At 38.3% G+C, this 24,809-nt stretch overlaps 1 protein-coding gene across 2 annotated transcripts in view; it reads left to right on the forward strand.

The window, feature by feature from the left end:
* EXOC6B (exocyst complex component 6B) overlaps positions 1-24,809 on the forward strand; it is a 5,967,963-nt gene that overhangs the window by 5,393,747 nt on the left and 549,407 nt on the right. The gene's annotated exons all lie outside the window — the stretch shown is intronic.

The raw sequence follows: 24,809 nt of genomic DNA on the forward strand, positions 1-24,809 counted from the left end.
TCAGATAATGCCAAACAGTCTAGATTCAGCAAAATCTGAATCTAGCCTGCACTATAAAATATAGAAGTACTAGAAAATACAAAGTGCAGGAAAAACACTCTCAAACAGCAAACCGTTGAAACAGTGAAACAGGAAACAGTTAAACATCTAAAAACAGTTAAAAGTAGGTAGCAATTCATTAATACACAGTTTAAAAGTGCAGTGCAGTGAATAAAAATACTTATTTTTCCGTAGATTTCAAAGAATGCCTTAGATTTTGTTTGGATTCAGTCCAGAGATCAGAGAGAGCACACCAATCCCAGAGCAGCTCCTGTAAACCAAGCACAGGCCCTTGCAAATGTGCTGCCTAAAAACAAGCCAAGTTAACATTTCTGAGGGTCTAACGATGTCGGTCATTAGCTTCACATTCCAGTGGTCACTTTCTTATGTTAAATAAGTTAGTATACTTGATTGGCTACATTTGTCAGTCACAACCCGAACCAGTATCTTTTCAATTCACTGTATGGTAGGAGGCAGCATACCTTGTCTCTACTTAGAAATATTCCCCTTTACATCTCTCTGCTAATTGTTTCCCCACATATCCCATGTTTTTTTTTTTAAATGGCGCAGTGGATTCTTTTTCCTCTAGCCAGTTACAGGAAAGCTTTCTACAAATCATCAACCTTCTTTTAATTGAAGTACTTACTTAGATCAAGGAGGAATTTAGTTTCCATAATCTTTTTTCTGTGCCGTCATCTCCATTTTCTATTGAGAGTGTTTCCTTCATGTTTATCTGACATAATTCTGTGCACCCCATCACATGTACTATACTTTCTATCCTAAAGTGAGAAGAGTTTCACTTCAGATCTCTGATGATATGTTTTCTGCAACATTTCACTCCTCCCTCTGTTGCATTGTTATTGATGCCTACCATTAGACTGATGTTTTTTCTTTAGGCCTCCAGAACTCTCTAAGTGCCTGGTACAGTGGAATTATTACTCCTTTGCTTGCTTATTGGAATCAAAACCATCAGAATGTGTCCCCGACTTTTATTTGCCACTACTTCAGTTTAAAATCAAAGCTTTTCTGTTAGGGGCACGATCACCCCCTGTATGTGGTGGCCCCCTGTTTATATACACCAACTCTACCATCACATAACAGTGGAAAATGTGCAACTTCACATGTTTATTGAATGTGGCTTTCAGCGATAATGACCTTGTGCTGTTGTCAGTTGGACAAACAGCCTTTGAAAATGCATGTTCACTGTTATCGTAACCCAAATAAAAAGCTTTTAATTTATTTTCATTGAATTTCAGTTGCCATGTGTCTGTCCACCTGTTCAATTTTCCAGATCTGTTTTCAGGCTGTTTCCTTCTACTATGGCAGCATCTTCTCTTTGTCACTTTCAGAAAGAACCAAAAATAACAGTGGAACAGGTACTTAAACACCAGCAACTCCAAAACCAAACAAAATAAGTACCACAGATGAAGGAAAATAGTCTGCTCAATGATAGAAGTCTAAAGCTGGTTTAATAGTCAATTCAAACACATAAAAGCAATTCCGCGCACACAACGTTTTCGTCTAAGTTGGTAAGACTTCATCAGATATAAACAATTAATGAACCATCTCAGTTATATAATCCATTAACTTAATTCTTCAGGTAATCCACCAATGATAATACAGTCAGTTGTTTCATTAAAGCATGTCATTGATCTCGAAGCCCTTTCTCTTTTTACTCAGTATTGTACAGTTTGTTGGCCTGTCTCCACAGTGTTTGTTGTAAGAGGTAATTCCAACTACCCTCTGTGATGCTGTTTGTCAGACACCCATATGAAGTCCTGCTCACAGTGAAGTCTGACAAACAGCATCACGGAGGGTAGTTAGAAATACCAATAAACTGGAGGGGGATGTCCCAGACATGGGGACAGAATATGTGAAGGAGGTTCATCAAAACAGGGTCGAGCGATGCCTTCTATTCCAGGCAAAGATCACCTCTCGGAAGTCTGTGCACAAAAATCACCTCTCAAAAGTCTGTGCATCTGATGAAGTCTTAGCAACTTAGGTGAAAACACTGTGTGTGGAAATGTGTTTGTGTTTGAATTGACTATTAAACCAGCTTTGGAATTTATCTTGGAGCCTACTATTTTCCTTCATCTGTGGTACTTATTTTGTTTGGTTTTGGAGTCACTTTCAGAAAGGTTGATTATTTTTACTGTATCCTTTTTCAACTTCTTCACATGCCTTATATCCGGAAAATAACACTAGTCAAACCTTTCCCAAAATGGTCAAAACCAGAAAATGCCAAACGTTGCCTAATTGGGATTCCTTCCTTGCTAGATAAAATTCTGGAAAAAATCATATACAATTCTCTCATAAACAGCATTTAACGACACTATCTTTTGACCTTCTGTAGTGGTGCAGAAGTATAAAGCTCTAACTGTGACCCAGACAATCCATGTTTAACTGGTGGGCACAGGAGCTGGAGGGAGGATGGGAGTGAGTGGCATATGGCTCATCCATATTGGGGAGGAAGATGGCTTGGCTTGCTGCTTTGCTAATTACTTGTCTGACACCCAGTGGGAGCTCTAGGTGGTATAACCTGTGGAGTCCAGGCCAGAGAGTTGTGATTTTGTCATGTACCCCCCATAGGTCAGGCAGCAGTCATGAAGCAAAGCTTGCATGCTCCTTCATTATAGACTGGCAGTGATAGCATCCCCTAAAGCTCTTGAGGTGGGAGAGGGGGCTTATGTCTCACCTCACAGGGGAACGAATGGGCCATTAATAACCCTTGCCACTATGATGAATGAAAGGGCTCATAGGTTGCAGGGGGTTGGTCGTTGGCAGGTAGAGTGGGGGGGGGTAACAACCCATTACCATCTTCTTTCTCTAAACCACCACAGCTTTTCTGGTGTGGCCATAGCACCATAACTAAATTATGAATCCTCATTAATTATATCTTACAAAACATGGACAAAGGCAGTCTTACTGGAGCAGTATTCATTGACCTCAATAAGACCTTTGACTGACCACAGTCTCCTTCTTTGCAAGCTACAAATAATAGCTAGTAGGTCAGAACTCTGAATGGTTCACAGACTTCTTTGCCACCAGATCCCTTAGAGTCAAAATACAGTCATCCATATCTGAAATAGACCCACTCCTAAAGTGTGTACCTCAGGGTTCCATTCTTGGTCATTTGCTTTTCTTTCTTCCTGTTAACAAACTGTTACTTCACCTTATTACATAACTCTCATTTAACTTAAGTACTGGTCCTGGTACTACTCCTTTTTAGCATCAACTTCTCTGAAGTCAAGATCAGCAGATGACTGCAAATTAAGAGCAGTCATAGAATCCCCCACTGTCACTAATGTTTTTCAGGAAGGGCTGACAGAGAAATAACTGGTGTCAGAGCCATGGAATAAAACCTAATGGCAAGAAATGCATAATACTACCCTTTGAGAAGTCATCCACTTCTGGTAAATATATTGACAATGCACCCCTAAGACTCAACCCAATAGTCAGGGATTTGAGGGCACACACAGACAGTATCTAGCCTTTGACAATAACTTGTCTACAGTAGTGAGGAAATCATTCTGTTTTTTACAACTTATAAACAAAGGTATATAATCTAGGTCTGAGGAGGTCATTGTTCCATTGTACTCGGCATTCATCACACCTATCATTGAGTACAGTGACCCCATACGGAATGTACCTAACCAGGTGCATCCAACAATTCAAACGTCCACAGTGGTGCCTAACTAAAAGAATGCAGGGCATAAGTAACATGTCCTGTACAGGACCAGCTCAAAGCCTTATCCCTGTATTCTGTCTCCTGCAGGCTGTTGAGGGAAGATCTATGGCTGACATACAAGGCATTGTCAGACACCCCCCCCCCCCCCATGGACCTCCTGCATATCTGCAAAGCAAACAGCACCAGAATCACCTGTTCTAAAGTTAAATTTTGCCTGTGATATAAATAAGACTTGCTGGAGAGAAAGGTATATATTTCAGAAACTATATCTTCATTGGAACAGGCTCCTCATCCATGTGAAGCAAAGTTCCACCCTAACCCAATGCACGTATAACTTGGACAGTTGGATTGGGGTCGGGAAATTAATCCCTGGGGTGGCACGTATGTCTCTGATGGATACAGGAAGCCTGTAAATGGTTCATCTGCCAGGCCCCTGCTTGTAAATGTTTCATCTCCCAAGCCCCTGCCTACACTTATCAAGGGTACCAGAACTTGTCTGAGATTTGGAATGCATATCTAGGCATAAAAAGGCCCCAGTGGTCATTAGCCAAGTACACACCTATGAGCCTATTCCTTTTGCAGACAATTAAAAATGCATATTTATTTATATACTTACATGTACTTACATTTTTTCTACACATACTTTTTGTACATTTTTATACAAATGTTTTACAAAACACTTTTGCATTTTTAAATAAATACTTTAACGATGTATAGACATGATTAATTAACTACAGTTACTTGTTAGGGTTCGAGGATTATATAAATTGTCATCAATCATAAGCCATTATTTGTGTTTTTATATGTTTATATTTCTTGTTTGTATATACATATATTACACACCTTATCTTTTTAACACCTTTTAATATCATTTACATTTTATCACTTATAGATTTTGTGGTAGTGTTTGTTTAGCAATCTTGTATAAGCAATTAAGTGACACTTTTATTGATTGCAATATTTGAAAAAAGGGTCAGTTTGCACTTGAATTTATAAAATAGTTGCATTATTAACTACTTAGTTCTTATGAATTCTGATCATATTTTTGTGGACAAAGGAACTTAACTAATGTATCTTTATTTTTTTTGTAGTAAAATATATGACATTTACATATGGCTACTTGGTGATTCATCATCCTGTCTTTGCTCCATTATCTGGGAAAACTTTTTTTTACTTCACTGTACCAACTATTCTTTGACTATTCTTGCACCTAAATTGTGGGAATCCTTGCCATCATACCGTTAAGTACCTAACCCCCTACCCTACATTTAAAGCACAATTGTAATCCTGTCTCAGTAGCAAATGTTAGTGTAGTTGCCACACTGCAGGTCACATCACCTAACCACTAGCACCCTGCTCAAACTCCTTCCTCTCTTCAAAGCATATTCTCACTTGTGTATAGTGTACACAACATTTTGCTAATATTATAAGGTATCTCTGTCCACAGATCGTTGATTTATTTAATGTTACATATGAGTCTCATGTTTTATTGTAATATTGTGTGGATGCAGTGGTGCAGTGGTAGCACTGTTGCCTCACTCAAGAGGTTCTCTGGTTCGATTCTCGGCTGGTGTGCCTTCTGTGCAGAGACTGTGTCCTCTCTGCTTTCGTGCGAGTTTCCTCCAGGTGCTCCAGTTTTCTTCCATGTTACAATGACATGCATCTGGAGCGTTTCTCCCCGGGCCTCCACTGAAAATTGGCTTTTACGGTTAACAAATAGTAAATAAATATTGCTTGTAATTTTCTGTATTCCGATGATTGTATTCACACAGGCTGTACCAGTAATGAATCATTTTACAGAATATGAGTGAATGTAAGTACATCTGGAAGATGCAAACTGAACATTAATTGGCCTAAGTCAGACTCTGTGGTACACTGCTAATCACTTTTCTTATTTTTTTATTGCACCTGTCTGAACATAGCCTTTTACATTCATACTTGTCCACTCTGCCTTTATTAATTTTTTATTGTTGATCAGACGCACAATTCTTGTAACTTCTCTGGCAGTCCTCTGTGTATTACAGACTTAGTTACTGGCATCTAGATAAACTTCATCTGGTGTAATGTGTCTCTTTTTTTCTGTCATAACCCATCCACGATGTGGGCCAGGTTTGACTGACTGGTTTGCCTTAAACCTGTACTGATGGCTGCTTTTTGGAAAATGATCTTCAAGCAGCAATTCTTTCCTAGACTGAGGACAAAAATGCACATTTATAATACCATTTAAGGTATAATTACCTAACAATATGGAACTTAATTAAGGCAGTGCTAAGTGAGTAATGACAAACGACGTTGAGAATAAATGTGCCACGGATTTCTGAGTCAGAATGCAACAGATTTGTGAGTTGCAGTTAAGCCTTGTAAAACCTGCATCAGGTAAACTAAAATTGTCCGATTTAATCTTCAAAATGCGTATTTCTCAGTGGCATGTAAAGATATCTGAACTTGTGACCTTTAGTTATGGATTGAATGTAAAATATAACGTTTGTAATTGATATTGTAACTTCGTTTTGCAGGGAATTACAGCATAGGATGTAAAAGCTTGGCTGACAAGTAAAATAGGCTAGAACTGTTTTGCTCTGTTTCCAAAATCTGTCACTTTCCCAAGGTCAGAAAGTTAGCAAGTTGTAAAAGTACAATTAGAAGATTCTTTAAGGAGATAACTAATCACTAAGAAGTAGACAGGCTTGTTAGTATGTGGATGTGGTACTTTGCACAATTGCATATATGGTTTGTATGAAAAGATTCGAACCAAAATAGCTCAGAACAGGAAAAGAGGAGGAATTGTCCTACAGTCTGTGGATTCTGGGTTTTTTACTTTTTATCTCTGCCAATGTTATGACATTAAGAAACTAGCTAGGGGTGTCTAGCTGCAGGCAGATTTTTTATCTTCTGTTTGTTCAAAATAATTATTTTCTTTCTCCATCTGGAGTTTCTTGTCTCATTTTGTTTAACTCTTAATCATATTGCTTAGATCTTTTTTCTAAGTGTTTTTTTTTATTTATTCACTTTTAAAGAAGTTTGTGGCTGATCATCTGATTACTTAATTGCTCAGATGTTTATTAACTGGTGACAAGCTTTTGACATCTACCTCTAATTGTACAGAGACTGCTTTTTGACACATTATCAGACACACTGTGTTTGTAATTATTTGGAGTATTAATAAGAGTGAAACAGTAACTAGAAAGTCCTCAGACCGGTAATCTGAGGTGATTCCAGTTTAGTCAGAAGGCTAGAGAGTATTACCACCCTTTCCTGGAAATCAGTGTGTGCGTGTGTTTGTGTGCATAAGAATCCATTTAAAGTACACCTGTGACACTGCCAGCCAAGCTATCTCGAATTTTATAAATAATTCTGTCTCATTTGTGAATATTGATATGATTTATACAGAACTGTATGTTATGTACTGAGCTTTAAGAATGCAACCACAGCATACTCTGCTGGAACATAGAAGATTAACTTAAAAAACTTCAAGAAAATAAATTGAAATTAAGTGCTTTATGATGTGCTATTGCGGCAAGAGGACAGGATGCCTAGAGCTAGAAGTTTTTTTCTATTTTAGTGGAGAGAAGTATTTACTATGTTTAAAATGTAAAGTGTTTTATTGCTCTATGACTTCCTAGCAGCTGCACTTCTGAGAGATAAGTACTTCTCACACAGAGATGTTAAAATTCTGTTAGTATCTGTTGGCCTGGGAACTGAAGACAGGTGACAGAGTGATGTCATCCAAACTGACCCAGCAGTAATGTTTGATAGTAATTTAAGAACTCTGTCAGGGAGAGACTGTGTGTGCATTTTGTATCTTGTCTTGGACCTAGAAACATCCATTCAGCAATTCTGCCTGCTTGTTGCTGTGTAAGTAAGTTATTTAGGGCATTTTGTATTTGTCTTTGGATCTGACAACATCCACTGATCATCATCAACATCTGCACTTGCCTTGCTAATAGTAAGTAACTAAGGTACACTAATTTCTTTTAAATATAGATAGGAATATAGTAAAGATTAGTTTAGATGTTTTCTGTATTTATTTGAGACTGAACTGCAGTGTTGTTTTAAAATATTTCCTGTGATTCTGAACTCTGCTGTTACTGTGTTTATTGAGTATTGCCTTGTTCTTTTATTATTTATTATTAAATATATTTAAACCTGTCTTTGTGGCTGATATTTATGAGACTTATTTAAGTTCTTAGAGTACTTGCATATGTATTTGGTGACACTGTACAGGCCACTCCTAAATAGCCTTGCTCCTGGTCACACTTACCATTTGGATAATAGTAACATTACACAGTAGGATTGGTCATCCTTTGGGAAGGGCTTTAAAGTAGCCAATAAGGGGTTCTGGTGGCAGTGATAACTACCTTATGGTCTGGCAGAAGGGAACATAGCTAGTAAACCTGTGCCAGCCTTTCCCAGGTATGTGTATAAATCAAATCTCAACATCTGCGTGTGTGCCGGCTACTTGGGCAGGGACACGAAACACTGGTTGGACACAGGGAGTGTTTGCTTGGAACCCTGGCTTACGGGCTCAACTCTATAGCTGTGTCAGTGGGGAGTCTTATTGGGGATCTGGAGAAAGAGGGAGAAACCAGCCCCCAGACTGACTGTGATCTCTGTGTGCTCTTAATGGAAATTGTACTTTACTCAGTGTGTACTTGTCATCCTCCCATTGTGTATGTCCCTTGCTGATGCCAGTGGGGGGGGGATTGAGGCTCCTTGATTACTGGGTCAGTGTAGGGGCATCACACCACCTATTTTAGGCAAGTGAGCACTGGAAGGCACTGAAGCTCAGAGACAATGGTGAGAAATGGGTCTGGGAAGCTATCCCAAAGAGACTGCTCAGAGGAGGATGTTCTGTGTGAAGCCTCATTTTGGGTGCCAAGGGGATAGACCCATACCTTGAGCAACAGTGCATATTTCTTGCATGCTCTTGTGGCCAGGCTGCTGTTTTTGTTTAGTGATTTTTCTTTGTGTGCCTTATTTATTAGTTTGTCTAATAACAGTGGTGTGACTCGAGACCATATCCCTGGAGAGCAATTTAAGACTTTTTTTAGGTTAAAAGATTTAATTTATTTAATAATTTATTAGTGGTCAGTGGAATGGAGCCAAGCAATATAGCCCCTTTCAGCTGTTCTCTGCTTTACATGCTCATCTGACACAAGATCACCCCTTTTATTTTTTACTCATGCACCCTTAAAATATGTCTGTGTAAAAAAAAAAAAGTGTGTGTGTGTATGTATATATATATATATATATATATATATATATATATATATGAAACAAACAAAAGAAAAATCCGTGAAAAGAAGGTCACTAACTAAATGCAAACAAAAACTTATTCTACTATACAAATAAGAAAAAGCAGAGCAGAACAGGTGTTGAGCACTTTCGTTCTTTAATGGTGACAAGAACCTCTTCAGAAAAACATTTTTAGAAAGGAGTATGCAACTGGTAAGCAGTACCTTAAATATCCTTGGTGCGAAGTAAGCACTCAATAAAATATGAAAAAAAGTTCTCTGCAGTGTTTTGTGAATAGAAATTATCCACTTCCTTTGTGAGAGTATCTTTATGGAAGTGAATGGGTCACGCAGCTCTAAGTTCTGACCAATATTCAAGTTTAGGTTTCAGCAAGCACCCAGTCAACAAACACAAATCAGTGTTCTGGTTTGGACCAAGCCTTCTTGTCTTGCAAAGTTCTGCTTTCGTACGAACCCCCTTGCAAAACCTATCAGGTGAGTACTGTAGTTCAGACCGTCAGTTTTCCACTTCCTATTTGTTTAGACCAGAAACCAATTAGAGACATTATTTCTAAAAAACTGGGACATTATATCTAGTAGCAGGGAATTAACCTCGGTATTAGGAAATGCACCTACTTTGTCACACAAGGGAACTAAATTATTGCGGACCTCATTTGAACATTCAGCTGCACCATTTATGATTGAAAATTCTAATGACACTGATAAACTTCGAGGCATATTCACCTACAGCTTGTGCGTGGTTTGCAGTTTCGTTTACAATGGTTCAAACTATGATTTTTATCATTGTAACTATATAGTGGTTTTCCATAGATTTATGGAATAAATATATTTATGTGTATATATATATATATATATATATATATGTAGATATATATATATATAGATATATATATATATATATAATGTATACATTATGTGGTTCCTAGAGGCTAGAGGATGACATAGATTTTTGCCTGTGTCTTGAGTATGCTACAGGTTGCTCCTGTCCATAAGGCACATAGGTGCTACCCCAGGTGTGAATTCATGATTCCCCATGCATTGATCCAAATTGCCTTTGAAGAGGACCAGGGAATGACTCTGTTTAACTTGAATAGGAAGCCTGCTCCAAAGAAGGGGCAATTTCTGAGATGCATTTTTCTGTTCATGTTTTATTTGAGTTGCTGACTAAGTTTAGATCCCTAGATCAGGTGACTTTCATGATGTTTGATTTGCAGATGTGTAGCAGCTCCATGAGTGCTTTGTATGTCAGGCATAGGTCATCCCTTAATAATCAGTAGTAGACAGACAAAAGTGATAGAGCTTTTAGTCTGTCTACGTAAGACATGTTGTTTACACACTGTATTTTCTTTGTGAAGAACCTCTGAGGTCGTTCCAGCTGCTGTAAGTACCTAGTCAAGCACATGCCAAATGGCGCATTGTACTTGATTATTGGTCTAATGAGGACTGAGCACAGCAGGACTATAATTTCCTTGGATCTGGATGCCTTTACTTATAAATTGTGCCTCATAGAAGGACTTCACTACTGTGGACACGTCAGTCATTTAAGGCTTCTATCTGTATACCTAGATCTCTCACATCTGAAACTACTCTTAGGGGGTATGCTATTGATGATGTAATTTGTAGGGGTAATAGATTTTCCAAAGGGTATGATGATGCATTTTTTTTTACATTTAGCTTTAGGCCATGGTTCTGGCACCAGTCATTTGTCTGATTTAGAACTCCTTATGGAAGTGAATGGGTCACGCAGCTCTAAGTTCCGACCAATACTCAAGTTTGGGTTTCAGCAAGCACCTAGTCAACAAACACAAATCAGTGTTCTGGTTTGGACCAAGCCTTCTTGTCTTCCAAAGTTCTGCTTTCGTACGAACCCCCTTGCAAACCTATCAGGTGAGTACTGTAGTTCAGTGATGTATACATCACCGGGGATTCAGTAATTGCCCCCGGCATGCGGTTGTCGGAAAACTTTGTCATTCAGAGGCCCTACACATTAGCCTTGATTTCAGAGAAGTGTATTCTGAACAAGAGTGCTCCCAGCACTGAGCCTTGTGGCACACCACTTGTAGCTGACCTCTTGTTGGATCTGGATTCACCCACTTTAACCATGTGTCCTTTCTGTGAGCCAATTGACTGTCCATCTGGTGATGTAGAGATTTATGCCCAATTTTATTTTATTTATTTAATTTAGTTATTTATTTATTTGTATTTGTTTACCAGGAAGGTCCAAATGAGTAATGCCTATTTTCAGTGGAGGCCTGAGGAGAAAAGTTCCATTTGCTTACATTGCATTATACTAAGTTCCAGTCAAACAGAGAGTAGTTATATGTCTATTTACATTTATACACAAACAGTTGTTACATTTATATTTATATTTATGCACAAACAGTAGTTGTATTTATACGTATGCATTCTAAGATTTTACAGAGGTAGAAATCACAAAGGCGAAAGCACATGTGCAACTTATTGGATTACCTGATTGGGGAATTGTGTCATATGCCTTGGCCTTGAAGTAGGTAATATGTACTGTTTTACCCCCATCCATGGCCTTAGAGACTTACTCAAAGAAATCTACCTGATTCACTAGGCATGACCTGCCCTTGACAAAGCTGAATTGGGATGGGTCCAATGTTTGGAGGTTTCCTATGCAGGGGCGGCTCGTGGCATCGGGCTGCCGGACTGCAGCCCCCTCAGCTAGACAGCTGAGTATTTAGTTTATTTTATTTTTAATGTAAAAAAAAAAAAATTAAATCTGTTCTTTTACAACTTTAAATTTCGAGTCCGCGACTCGAAATTACTGCAAGATCGCATTGCGCTTCTAGCGCAACAGCGTTTTTTAATTCTTGCTGCAATGTTTTGATTGCAGCCCGGGGGAGCAAAGAAGGCATCATTCTGATGCCCAGAACTCCCCAGAAGTCTATGCGGTTGAGACACAAACCGCATAGACATGAAAGGGGCTCGGACTGCGACGTCCGCAGGCACGTCATGACGTGCTTGCTGGGCAAATGCTGCTGATTGGTTGTCGCTCTCTTCCCGGGCTTTATGTCCTGGGAAAAGAGCGAGAATCAGTCAGTCAGTTTTCGGCGTTGGACCTATTGGGACCTTTTTTTCTAGTGTATTAGTACTGTCAGTAAAATTGGAATTTTAAACATTTTTTTTTTATTTTTTGGCACAAGAGAAGAGAGACAAAGAGCGCGAGGCAACAACTGTGGTGGACCTGGTGGATTTATTATTGCTGCTGCTTGCCTTCCCTAATCAACAGGTGAGTTATTTACTATTTTTACTATTTATTTCATTATTTATTATTATTAATCCGTACTGTATGTCTGTGATATTTGTTATAAAGTTGGTTGATATTTGAATGGAAAAGGCAATGTGTCATATATATTTGGATTTAAAGTTAGGTCATTTATTCTATATTGTTTTGTTTTAAATGATTGACTGGCAGAAAAGTTTACTAAGTCACCTGCATGGAGAAGAAAGTTGACTAAGGTTAACACTGCAGGGATACAGACAGTTACTGAAACATGACTAAAACTGCTCTTAATAGGGAGTCTTGTGGAACTCCAGTAAGGAATTTCTTTGACTGGAAAACTGCTGTGTGATGGGTGATTCTGATTCCTACTATGTAATCAAATGGAAGTAGCTGTAGTTAGTAATACTAAGGCCACGATAAGGTATTTATTGCATATGGATGTTTGTAGATATACTATCAGAAGTCTTGGCTATGACACATGATGGTTCTTGTTACATTACTAGATTCCATGTTATTTTGTGTATTACTTGTGACAGAGTCTAGACAATGAAAATGGAGGAGCTGTAGCCCTTACAAAAGTCATGAAGGTTGGTACAGAGTAAGTTATTTTGGTCAAAGTGGCTTCTCAATTGATTGGCAATCACCTTTTCTAGTATTTTTTGAGACTGCCAGAATGATATATATGAGTATCAGAAGTTATCAAGAGTAGCTGAATTAGGTACTTTGCGAAAATGGATAACTGTGGCATACTTTCAAAGATCTGGCAACATACCTGCTGTAATGGAATTTCTGTTATGTTTGTGGTGCCAGGGCAGAAAATCTTATACAAAAATCTTATACAAAAATGTGTTTTTTTCATTCTTATTTCAGATTGTTGCCACCTTTGTAAAATATATTTGACTACTTTCTAATGTGGAATATATGTTATTTTTCTGGATCAAGCACGTGTGCCTTTTTCTCTATAAATGTAAGAAAAAAGAAATGAAAGGCAAAAGAAAAATGTAGGAAAACTGAAATGTAAAGTGTAAGTTTCAGCAATTTCTCCATAGGGACCTAATTACGTCTATGTAATTAAGTTAAACATGGAAGTATTGTCTATAGTAAATGTTTAGATTGAAGATTATGCTGCAGATGTGGGATGCAGTAATTATTGCTGAGGGGACCGGTGCCACTTTTTCTTTGTGTCATTATGTGTTTTTTCAAGATCTCTGTATAGCAGTGATTGGACTTTCCCTTTCTGTGTTGATGTATGATCTCAAAGTTGGTGTGTATATATATATATATATATATATATATATATATATATATATATGTGTGTAGATACATATGTGTGTGTATTAACAAATACATGTGTACAATGGGCAAAATATATTTGAGGGCTGTATTCCCTCATTACTGGGTTTGTCCAGGTGTTTTGTACTAAGAGGTTGACAGCTATGGTGAGAACTGAATTCACTAAATGATAGCCATTTAAGTTTCAGTCTTCCTCTCTTTTACAAAGCAGCTGATTTGGCGTAGTGGTATGTTACTCTGACTGTTTTGCTCAGGGACCTTGGCAGTAAAATGTATGGTGGTAACACAGCATTTTATTCTAGCAACTTTCCAAGATTATACAAGCAATGTTTAATGTGTCCCTGGTTTTTGGGCTTTTGACCCCCCCAATACATTTTGGCTTTTTCCAGTTTTCTTGTGCTGCGAAGATGAGATGCAGTTGAGTATTGAGTAGATTTTACAAGGAGCTGAGAGCTGCAGGGAACATAAGTTTAGTGTTTTGCCTTGTTAATAGCACAATAGGTTGTGTACTTGCTTTTGATGCAGAAGGCTGTGGGTTCTACTCCCACAAGGGGTGGATGCTGCCGTACTGAGAATGTTCACCTTGGTGAAGATACTAACTATGAGTCTGTTATCAGTTTGCCATCCATTTCCTCTTGCAATATTATTACTAGCTTATCATTTTTTAATGTAATATAGGCAATTTATTCCTGAGGGGCAACAGACACTTTATTTTTCGATAAAACCATGAAATATAAAGGTAATTGCTAGCAGCAACCTCTTCATTAGTTACAAATTTCTTTAATGTGGAATTGTTTAGATGATTTTTACTTCAGAGAGTGTGCATATTTACTGATAATGGACTGTAGAATTTTGCATATTTACTGATAAAGGTGGACTGTAAAATTGTGCATATTTACTGATAATGGTGGACTGTAGAATTGTGCATATTTACTAATAATGATGGACTGTGGAAGTCTGAGTAGACTTTTTTATGATAAATGTTCTGAGCTGGGCAGTTTTGCCATTATGGGTGCATGCATTTTGTTTCATTGCTTACTGGAAAAATGTTCAAAACAAAAACACCCTCTAACAACTGTACTGTATTGTACAAGGAATATAATTTTAGTACAATGAGGAAGGTGTATCAAAGAGCATGTATGTTTCATATGCAAGGGGCCTATGATTTGAAAACAGCCCAAAATTAATCTTTAGCTGCCACTGGCAAAATGTATTTTCTTTGAATGTGGGTTTCAATGCTGTTTCAATGAATGTGAGTTTCAAGGGCAGAGAAGTTTTAATGCTAAGTTTTCATTGTGAGACTGCATTGCTTTGTTTAGCAGATGACTTAGTGTTTGTGCTGTAAAATACAAAATAAAACTTTCAAATGAAGTCCAACTCATCATAGAAGTAAAGCAGTATGCACATTAGTGTTTATGGTAAATGGAGTGAAATAGCCAAGTAATGGTTCATTGGAATGGCTGCAGAGGCTCCATTCAACCATGATTTTGTCAGGGGAAGGGCAGCAAACTCAGACAGGCCCAGCTGAACTATACCTCCCAACTGTCCAGATTTTCAAAGAATGAATAGATTTTTGCTTCTTATTTTTGGTTTGTTCTTCATAAAATTTGTAGTTTTCTGGCAAATCATTTAGGAATTAAGTCACTAAATAATGATACACTGAGTTTCAGACTTCATAACCTTCAGAAAAATGCATGTTAAAGTAAGAGCTGTTCTATCAACTGTCTCAATTTATACAAGAGCAATTTTAGTACTGTTTATATGTGCCCCCAATATATTTGGCCTTGTTCAGATTTACTGCATTAACAGGTTGAGAGGTACATGCAAATAAATTGCTTTATAGAATTAGGCATAGCCAACCTCTCAACTGTCCCCGATTTTGGCTCAAAATGTTGCTCTTCCCCCTAATAATCCCTCCGAAAATAGCAATTTTGTAAGAAAACATGGAGGGTTTACAATTAAGAAATAACTGTAATAATCAAAGTTATAGATTACTTGAAATGCATGTAGATTCTTTTATTTTGTCAGCTGCTCAAGGTAGCAGTACTAATATTAAAGTGTCCCTTCTTTGACAGGTTCCCAGCTGTATTGTGTGTCTATTTTATATTTTTGCATTACATTTTGGTCCATTTTTCATAGAATTGTGTTTTTTGGCAAATTAGTGACAAATCACTAAAGACTGAAGTTAGAAAATGACAGACATTTGAGTTTCAGATTTTATACCCTTCAGAAAATTCATACTAATGCAAGACCTATTCTATTATCTTTCTAAGTTTATTAGAGCAATATTTAAAATTGTCCTTATTTTTGGGCCTTTGTCCCACTTCTGTGTATGGCTTTGTCCAGATGTCTTGCTCTTGAGGTTGAGAGGTATGACAAATGTGTCAGGGCCATCACAGTCAGCCAGAGACATTTCAAATTGTGACATACTTGTTGCACCCCACTCCCCCATGCAGTGACTCTGGATGTGTCCAAGCAAGGCAAGGAGTAGTTATGCAGTGTGTGTCCCCCCCCCATCCAAGGTAGACACCATTACTACATTGGCTTTTCATCTGTCCTTGATTTTGCAGAATAGTCTGGTTTCTGTCATATTTTTGTACTGTTGATTTATGCTTATTACTCAGATTTATGCTTATTACTCAAAGTGCCTGTTGCTCTGTGTTTAAGTAGCAATGCTTTAATGACCATAAGGTAAGCTTGCCTGAAATCGTAACATGCAAGTAAGCTTTAATAAGCATACTGTTAAAGAATTGCCAACATTTCTGTTGTTGCCATGCAGAGAATACTTGACTAGATAATGTATAAGCCTTGGGTATTAAATGACAGGATTCCATTATTTTAAAAGCTCATTACACTTGTTGGAGACTTCCAGTCATCTCTACAGACTTTACCCGTAAACTAAACAGAATGCCAATCATGTGTGGTCCATAACCTGTACAGTAATCCTTTAAGCAATGTATCTTGAGCTTGTTTCTTGTTTGCTTTTCATTTTTTACTTTGATCATGTTTTCCCCATGAAACAAGTTGTCAGGCAGCAGGTCTTTTTTGGATAAGAAACATTTTTACAAGTGGGGGTATCACAGAGATTTCTACTTTCAGCATGTTACTTGGTACTTTAATAAAGCTGAATATAAATTATAATTAGAACTGCAGTGCAAGGAGAAGTGGTTTGAGTTGAGTGCTTCTGGTTTTCTTATACTTGATTTTGACTGGCATTTCAGTAATGTATTTAAAAAGTAATTTATTTTTTCATGCCTCACAACCTTTTGTTTCCATCTAGATATTAAGTAAGCTGTCATGCAGCCAATGCATTGAAATATTTTTCTTCTACACTTATTCTGTCTTGATTGGACTTTCATAATGATGGTTTGCCACCCAGGGCAGCGTATTTAAAGTTAGTTTTTGTGGTTTTGAGCATAGCTCCTCCCCTTTCTGGTTGACCACACCCCTTCCCCTTGACCCCACCCATTCACCTGTCTCCTGCAGCCCCCCTGTGATTTGAAGTCACCAGCCGCCACTCTTCCTATGTCATTATTTATCAGGCGTATAATTATTTCATGGCCTTACATATAAGACTAGTCAAATTTATGTGTTTGTAATTTCCCAGGTCAGTAGCTGGTTCCCCTTTATGCAGAGGGGATAGCTGTTCCTCTTCTCCACTTTGTCTGAACAAAGCCAGTCTATAGACTGTGGTTAGAGATCCTAACGGACCTGAAAAGTCCTGAGTTAAGCTCTTTAAGAGGCAACCTGGAATATTGTCAAGCCCCATTGAAGCCATGCTTGTAGCTTTAGAGAACACAGTTGCAGCTTATGCTTTGGTGATAATTATATGGAGTGGTGGAGGGTATTTCTTGAGAGAGAACTGGGTGATTGGAAGCTGAAATTTGAGCTGAATTTGTCGGCAACAGATTTGCCATATCTTCTGGCTGAGTATAGGTGATGCCATCTGCAAATAATTCCATATATGGTTGGGTGTTGCCCTTAAGACTGCGGACATCACTGAAAAAATGCCTTAGGAGGCTATTTTTACCTCGAAGTCTGCTTTCAGAGCCTTGACTTGTTCCTTCATTTGCTTGTTTAGACTGTTGAGGGACTTTTTGCTCTGTTGTGCACATTTCCTCCGACTTCTCAACAGGATTTTCTTTCTTTTATTATACAACCTATTAATAGCAGGGGTCCAAAAAGGTGACTTGTTTTGTTGTTTGACCTGGGTTTATTTTGATCTGTCAGTACTGTTTCTATATAGTTGTTTATATGGTTGTACAGGACTTTTGTGAATACCTCTGCATAGGTTTCTGTGCTTTCTGGATTTGGGGAAGCTTTGAAACCAGCTATGTCATCCCTTAATAGGGGGGTAATTTACCTTAGACAAGTTCTTAACGTTTTTGGGGTTAGTTGGGGGGGGGGGGGGACTTGTTTTACCTTTATTTCAAGGGACACAGCTTTGTAATCTGATTTTACCAGTGAGGACACCACACTGGGGGGGGGGGGGGTTACAGTGCTCTCCCATATTTGTGAGTACCAGATCAAGGATATTTATTCCCTTAGTGGGAGTGCAGACTAGCTGCTTCAGGACATTTGAATTTGCAAAGTCAGGAAATCTTTGATCCTGCATGTTATTGGTTGTGTATGCCTCCCAGTTAATGGAGGGGTAGTTAAACTCACCCATGAGTATGATATTCAGCTGGATGGTGAGTGATTCTAGTAATGCATGGTATGGATTTCCTGGTTCATGGTGGGGGACCTGTAGCTAGCAAGAATATGGTAATCATTTTTTCCCATGGTAAGTTGGACATGGTGTAGCTCAAGCATATCATATTGTTTGACCAGCCTTGAGGTGTGCTCATCTTTTTGAAGATAGGTACACCTTCAGGTTTTGCTTTTTCATGTTTAGTGGGTGGTCAGAAAATATGAGAGGTGTTATAGCCATGCACTGCCAGAGTGCTTTCCATGGCTTTGAACCATGTTTCAGTAAATGCACAGACAACAGCATTCTCCAGGTTGAGGAGAGCTTCTAGGGAGTCTAGTTTCTTGCTGAGTCTCATTGCATTGAACAGTAACACCTTCAGCTTTTGTCATGTTGGAAGGTTTGTCTGTTTGGCAATGTCTAAAAAGGCACTGATGGGGTGGGTAATATTTTGGTCATTATCCAAACTATAGAGATGACAGGTGAAGACCATCTTTGCAAAGCAGTTTGCCCTGTCAACCATGTGGAATGGCATCGGTAGCTAAGCCAGTTGTTAATAATATTTTTCTGCTGGTATAATGACATCATCCTTGGAGACAGTAGAATTCTGCTCAGTGCTCTGCTCATACCTGCCTGTGACACACATTCTGAGAGCTCAGTCATGTCTGTCTTCATAAAGTTCAAGGAGGTGCAAATCAAGTCATTCACACCCGCATGGACTATGACTGACTCATACTGGTACTTAGGGGTAAGTGACTTGAGTGATTGCGTGATCTGGCAGATCCTGGCCCCTGACAGGTAATGAACTGTAAGAGAGGGACATCAGTTTCTCTCACAATGGAGTCTCCAATGATCAGAATATTGGATTTTGGAGTGTTTTACCTTGTGGGCTTGGTAGTTGTCATACACTGTGATTTGGATTTGTGTTGTGATGGGAATTGTCTTGTTTGTGTGCATGCAGAGTTTCTGAGGACTTCACTTGAGGGGCCTTTGAGGTTTGGGTAGTTTACATGTGAGCACCTCCACATTTGTGGGTCTGTATGTGTGGTTCTTTGTGGGTGTGGTGAATGATGTGTGTGAGCTGCTAACAACCTGTTTGTTGCTTTTTGTGTCTGTATGTGAGTGTAGCCTCCGGTGAAAATGTGTAACTGCATCTCTGACGTACTGTATTTGTCTGTTTGAGAATTAAGTGGCAGTCAGTGTGCATAAGGCAATTGCTGCATTGCCTTAGGATGCTGATGTCCACCAAGCTGGATGCAGAGATAGCAGGAAAGTGCCCGTCCTTGGTTGCAAAGAATTTTGTAACCAGACAAGGGAAGGGTGCTTACTTGGTGTAATTTGCAGCTAAGCTAACCAGTGATGCTGCCCAATACCCAAACCAGATGCTGTTTGAGCAGCGATAGTCCTGGGTGCTATAATAAGGTAAGGTAGACCTAAATAATCTTAACTAATTATGTAAATGCTACTCACTGTGCAAACTTGTTGCCTGGTGAGTATTGCAGGACTGAGGTAAAATTCCGAGGTGAGTGCATATATATATATATATATATATATACATATATATATATATTAATATATGTATATATATATATATATATATATATATTAATATATATATATATTAATATATATATATATATATATTAATATATGTATATATACAAGGCACCAGTAACTGCCTCTGTGAGAAGAGTAGCTTTGCAGAAATGTGAGGCTTATATACAATCCAAAAAAGGCAAGTTTTACATTATGCTTCAATGCCAATCAGGTTAAGTCCACAATGAGCTTTCCAACAGCAGTTCTTAGCTCAGATATGTGAAATCAGCCCTCTCCTGCCACAAGAGTGCAGACTTTGACCCTGTTAATGTAAAACGACTGGTTTGGAACCCAGATGTTAAGGAACCAGTAGCAGATGCCTAATGCTAACTAAGAAGCACTAGATGCAATATATTTCAGTGCAGAACAGCATTTTGAAATTGCAACTTAAAACCTTAAATAAGTGCAAAAAAAAAAAAATAAATTAATACTGCAGTAAGCTTTCACACTGTAATAAAAGTAAGCACTGTACCTAGATGTGTGTATCTGTACAGGCCACTGACACAATAAACAGCTGCGTGCAAATGTACTGAATTTATACCAACACTAGAAATACAGAAAACTGACTACTGAGCTCTCTGGTCAGATAACTACGTTTAAAATCCATTTGCTTCCAAGCTCAGATAGACCAGACAAACATTTATTGCCAGAAGATGAATAATTCCAGTCCTCCTCCTAATGTAAAACTACAGTAAAAGTGTGTCAGGAGTGAAATGCTATCTCAAACAAACAAGCTTAAACTAAAGTAAGGGCAATAAGTCATTCGAGATAACAGTTATTTGTAACCAGATGAGGGAAGGGTGCTTACTTGCTGTAATCTGCAGTTAACCTAACCAGCGATGCTGCCCATTGCCCAAACTAGATGCTGTTTGAGCAGTGATAGTGTGCTATAATAAGGTAAGGTAGACATAAATAATCTTAACTAATTATGTAATTGCTACTCACCGTGCAAACGTGTTGCCTGGTGAGTAAAGCAGGACTGAGGTAAAATTCTGAGGTGTTTTTTATAGGGAAATTTTGACATCTTTTGAGTGCATGTATACAAGGCACCAGTAACTGCCTCTGAGAGAAGAGCAGCTTATAAAAGTGGGATTATCCCATAAAGTACTTTGCTTTGCAGAAATGAGAGAAGCGACCCTCAGTTGTGCAGAATTTAAGGCTCTAAAACAAGATAAACTGATTAATAAGCCCTCCAGCCAATAAAACAACTACATGCAGGAATCTCTAGTGTTTACCCAACCTATACAGACCAGGCTACCACCCACATCCTCTGTCCTCTTGATGTAAAAACACAGAAAAGAGCTTGCCAGGGTGTAAAAATAACTACTTTATCCAACAGCTAGCTATATAATGAATTCAAAGCAAGTAAATCAATAGAACAGATCATGAGGCAAAATATACTTTTTTGTTTCAAAATAAGCACAAGAAAAGGCAAATAATTTGACATGTCAACAGCAGTGTAGAAAGGGAGGAACTTATAAAGCTCAATTTATAGTAAAGATGGGCAGTAGTAAGAGAAATAACTCAGTTTGTGTGGAGTGGAAAGTTATTCCATTGAAAGATGCATTTTCTGTGATATATATCTATTTGGCCAACGTGTTGTATTTATGTTGCAAAAGAGATTGAAGTCTCTTAGGTGTGTGTTCATATTACCATTGCACTTGTGAATATGTAATAGGTCTAATGGGATAAGGTCTGTTGAGGCTGTCTGAGAAAGGTAGAATTTGCCTCAAAGTAGCCAGTATGATACCAAGAAAAGAGGGGTAGGGCTTTGAGATGGTCTGCACAGGTTTTGTGATTTTACGTCCTTGTGTTTTTTAGTAAGAAAGTTTAGTGGTTGCTCCATTTATGATAAATCTATATTTCATGATTGTCCTCATGACAGTGGAGTACAGTGAAATGATTAAAGGCATAGTGTCAAGGAATGTAGGTATAAAATGTGCGATGAAAAATGGCTTCCTTACAATAGTCAGTATGTGCTGATCAAAGAACATTTTGTTGTCAATATAAATTCCCAGATCCATGACTGTGGAATCTACTTTCAGTGGTGTGTTGTCATTGTGATAACTACAAGGGAAGTCACACTTGCCAGAGGTTACACGTATACTACATTTTATGGCATTTAATTTTAGTCCATAATTGTGACACCAGCTATTTGCTTGGGAAAGGCCCTCTTGGAGGATTTCCATGTCCTCAAGATTGTTTATGATGGCATAAAAGTGTACAGTCATCTACAGATTCTGTCAGTCATAACCCTTTAACATTGGTTTTGAGCTCCAAGAAGTAAATTCTGAAGAGGAGTGACCCAAGGACTAAATCCTGGGTACACCACTAGTGATAGGTCTTTTGAGGGAGGTAGAGCTAACTATCCAAATTTCTTGGGTTCTATTTTTAAGCAAATTTGTTGTCCATGCATTACATAGACTCTCCCAGCTAAATGTTAAAACATAGCTACAGTACCCGAGTATGGGATGCTGTTGAATGCCTTTGCAAGGTGTAGATATGCAGTGTGTACTAATTTGCTCTCATCCATTGCTATAGTAACCTTAAAGGTGACCAGTTTGAGTAGGGAGGATTTGCACTTGACAAATCTGAGCTGGCTTGGGTTAAGAGTTTATAGATTGTCTATGTCCTTATCTATTAATTCCATAATCATCCTTTCCATAGCTTTACTGGTGAGGCTTATCAGACTTATGGGTCTACGTCTGCTGATGCCTCACCGTTGGACAAGGGAATGGCTTTTACTGTCATCCATTCGTCTAGCACAAATCCTGTATAGAGGCTGAAATTGAATAACCACTGTAAGTGGTTTAAGAAAGGCAGTCCAATGTATTATCATACAGATCATGTCATACTTTAACCTTCTATGGAAGTTAGCTTGCAACAGCTCCTTTGTTTACTATTACTCAATATATGTTTACTGTACTAGCCACTGATGTATGTAACCAAATGACTGAAAAAAATGTCATTTCAACTGTATTGTTTATTGCAACACATTGTGCTCCTTATAGTATATTTACCTTTTGCTCCTTTCTTGGCCTTGAACTGTACCTTAACTTTTTGATTCTGTACTGTACTTTATTGACATATGTATTGCATTTACTGTGTTTGTTATACTAATATTTTTGGAGCTTTTCTCCTTGGGCCTCCACTGAAAATGGGATACATGCCCAGTTGGACTTTCCTGGTAAACTAATGTAAAATAAAAAAAACTAAATAAATATAACCCAGCCCCATTGAAGTAGTGTTCATGGCCTTGGAACAGATGCAAGTATGTGATCTGGGATTATTAAGGGGGGGGGGGGTTGAACTAAGTATGTCTGCTAGTAGATTGGCTATGGCCTCTTGGTCTTTGTTATTATCCTTTGGCTTGTTGACTAATTTTACCTCATATATGGCTTTGATTTGAGTCCAGAGTTCCTTGTTAAGCTTAGCAAGATTATTATTGGCAAATTGTGAGTTAAATTTATTTTCACATGCAGTGAGTTTTTTCTTTTATTACAGAGCTAGTTTATATGAGGGTTCCACTATAGGGATATATATTTAAATTTGACATTGTATTTACTACTTTGGGGGGGGGGGGGTAGATACATCTATGTGCACAGAATTTGGTGGTAAAGGATTCCATGTAAGCAATGGGGTTGTCAGGAAGGAATGTGCTTTTGAATTTAGCCAGGTCATCACTCAGTTTTAATAAATTAAACTTGGCGTAATCTCTGAACTCCCAGGCATTGGAAGTTGTTTCCAGCTATAGTCTTAAGGTGAATGTGAATGATTTGTGGTCCAGTATGACAAAGGAGAAAGTTACATTTGATGGGAAACAAAGCTGGCCCATATTGGTAAGGAATAAGTCAGTGATGTTATTGCCCTATGATGTGGACTAAAAGTTCCAGAGATTATGTATTGATGAAGTCCAGAAATTTCTGGGCATACATGTTTGAGGATGCAGACGTCTCCCAGTTAATGGAATGGTAGTTTAAGTTTACTAAGATGCATAGAGACTCTATGCTGATTAAGTAGGAGATATAAGCTGAGGCAGACATAGAAGGTTTCCAGTAGCCTACTGTGGTAATGTAAGGGAGGTTTGATAATAAGTTGGATGTGGAAGAGTTACTGGTCATTATTTGTCTAATGAATATGCAGATTTTTTTTTAAGACTATAGAGATACTGATGTCTTTAGTGCATTCATCTACTGCTGTGGGCTTGAATGTGTGGAAGACATTGAAACCCTGCACTGGTGGATTGCTGTCATTAGTCTTAAACCAGGTCTCTATGGTGACAGGCATATCAATATATTCATGGGTAAGGGATGCTTGTAGGGAGTGGATTTTTTGTTAAGGCTGCTAGCTTCCAGCAGCATTACCTTTATGTTAGTTGGATTATGTTTTGTTATATTAGAAGCTTTATTTATGTATTTATTTAACATTTGTTGACCAGGAAAGTCTGACTAGGACAGAGCCTATTTTCAGCAGAGGCCTGGAGAGAAATGCTTCAGATGCATGACTCTGGAATGTGGGAGGAAACCCTGGTGAATGCAGGGAGGGCATGCAGACTCTGCACAGAAGGCACCCCAGCCAAGAATTGAACCAGAGAACTTCTTGCTGTCAGGTGGCACTGTTACCCGCTGCACCACTGTGCCGCCAAATTCTGAATTTGCCTATAAAGGTACTATGGGGTAGACATGGATTTAGCCAGTATACAAAAGCCTTGGGAGGATAGGTGCAGTCCATTCCTGGGAAAGCAGCTAGGACTGTCTACCATTTCCTTCCAGGCTGGTATATGTTGTACCTCCTTAGAAGAAGAAACTATGCTAGTTCTTGAAATCAATACTCTTTTGTTTGTATTGTGGCTTCTTTGTTGGAGATGGTAGAATGGTGCTAAAGTTTAGGTTCATACCTGCTTCAGGCACACATTCTGCATGCTCCATTGTGCATCTCTATTTAGACTGGGGAAGTATGTCTCAAGTAATTTACACCCACATGCATTATGATTGTCTCATA

The sequence above is a fragment of the Protopterus annectens genome, chromosome 2.part2, assembly GCF_019279795.1.
Source record: "Protopterus annectens isolate FY-2018-M chromosome 2.part2, PAN1.0, whole genome shotgun sequence".
In the NCBI taxonomy this organism is placed as follows: domain Eukaryota; kingdom Metazoa; phylum Chordata; order Ceratodontiformes; family Protopteridae; genus Protopterus; species Protopterus annectens.